Here is a 2324-nt window from a genome sequence, read left to right as displayed (position 1 = left end):
GGGAAACACAAGAAAAAAAATAGGAAAAACGAAGCAACATTGAGGAAATTGCAACTAATGTTAAAAAACAAATTGTGTATATGTTGTTGAACAGAAAAGTTATTTGCTCTGTAAACTTTTAATCAAACCATAATATAAACCAAACAAAGAAAAAGCTACTACTATGAGGATTAATGTACACCGGAACCAAGCCATGGTAATTTCAGCAGCATCCTGTGCATATAAAAGCTGGGCAATAAACATCAAGGGGACATCAATAAACATCAAGTTCTTAGATAGATTTTAGAAGGCATAGAAGGTGCTGTTGCTTCACCACCTCTTCCCACACGAATAGAGCAATTAGATTAGCAAGCTTGTAAAAGTTGTAGATCAATACAGAGCTGCACCAAATGGAGTACTGTGTCAAGTTAAGATCAACTCCTAAATTAAGTCTATGTCAGCAGTGAGGAGATGGAAACCTTGCTCTGGCTAACATGGCTAGCCCAGCTATATACTATGATATTCATATGGACTCTGATGTTACATCTTTTTTGTCTCTGATTCTAGTGGCTTTTTAAAACAAAGTCAGAGGATTGGGATTAATAAAATCCTGGACAGCTCCTGTAGTTGTCTCCAGCTATCATGGCTGTCATCACTGCCCCTGAGGCAAATGCCCCAAATGAGAGGAGAGGGCTATTTAGGGATGATTAATAATGTGCAGTGTCTTGTATAGTTTGTGGGAAAACCAAAGATATCTTCAGAACTTGTCACTGTTTGCTTTCAAGAAAAAAGATGCTTCTCAAGTTAAAATGTATGTCCAACATATTCTAATATTGTTTTTCCTTTATTCAGGAAAAGTTATATTTTCCAAAATTTGATTTTGTCACTTAAAAAAAAAATGCTTTATTTCTTTATTTTTCCCAGTCAAATTGGAGATCCTGGTTAGAGTGGGAGGAAAAATGAGGAGTGAAATTAAAAGAACACAAAAAAGACCAGAATCACTGATTAGAGAGAGATTGGTGGAACCCAGGGACTATGGCCCTGCATTATTCTTTGGATCTAGAAATGGACCCACTTCTATGGATTGGCTCTCAGAACAACAGTAGAAAGACCTACACGCAGAACACCTACCCCACGGAGATATAACCTCCTAAATGGAGAAAATATTGAAATTATCAAAGATTTCATATTACTTGGTTCCACAATCAACACCAATGGAAGCAGCGGTCAAGAAACCAGAAGACATACTGCACTGAGCAAATCTGCTGCAAAAGGCCTCTTTGAAGTGCTAAAGAGCAAAGATGTCTCTTTGAGGACTAAGGTGTGCCTGACCCAAGCCATCGCCTCATATGCATGTGCAGGACAGGACATATGCATCATATGCATATGCAGGACAGTAAATGAGGAAGACCAAAGAAGAGTTGATGCTTTTGAGTTGTAGTGTTGGTGATGAATACTGAAAGTACCAGGGACTGACAGCAGAACTAACAAATCTGTCCTGGAAGAAGTGCATCCATAATGTTCCTTGAAAGTGAGAATGGCCAAACTTTATCTTACCTACTTTGGTCATGTTGTCAGAAAGGACCATTCCCTGGAGAAGGATATCATGTTTGGTAAAGTAGAGGTCAGAAAAAAAAAGAGGAAGGTCCTCATTGAGGTGGATTGACACAGTGGCTGCAACAATAGGCTCAGGTATTGTAAGGACTGTAAGGCCAGCACAGGACAAGGTAGTGTTTTATTCTGTTGTACATAGGGTCTCTGTGAGTTGGAACCAACTGGACAGCACCTAACCACAACAACAAAAACCCTAGGGATATGGACCCCTTAGATCAATCAACCATGAGACATCAGAGGTAGAGCATTCACATAGAGGGAAAGCTGGACAGACACAAATGTGTAGATTAGAAGGGCATGGGTAGGGGATAGTCACAGGGAGAGGAGAGGAGAGTTTTTATGGTTGGGGATTGTAATGGGGGCCATGAAATCAAATGTGTATGAACCGTTGAATGTAAAACAAATGTGCTTGGTAAATCTGCACCCAAAGCACGCGTGCACACACACACAATTTTACATAATAGTAACAAAACCTAATACCAAAGATATAGCACTATTTTTCACATGGGAACTCTGGTAGCATAGTGTCTATAGCATTTGACTGCTAACCAGAGGCTGGCATTTCAAACCCGCTAGTCACTTCACAGGAGCTCTGGTAGCATAGTGGCTAAAGCACTTGACTGCTAACCAGAAGGCTGGTGGTTCAAACCCACCAGGCACTCCTCGGAAAGAAGGTTGGGCAATCCTACTTCCATAGTGATACTGCCTCGGAAACCCAAGGAGGGGTCGCT

This window comes from Orycteropus afer, unplaced genomic scaffold, assembly GCF_000298275.1.
Source record: "Orycteropus afer afer isolate SDZICR_OR568_19922 unplaced genomic scaffold, OryAfe1.0 scaffold00613, whole genome shotgun sequence".
NCBI classification, from domain to species: domain Eukaryota; kingdom Metazoa; phylum Chordata; class Mammalia; order Tubulidentata; family Orycteropodidae; genus Orycteropus; species Orycteropus afer.
Note: the sequence above shows the minus strand (reverse complement) of the source record.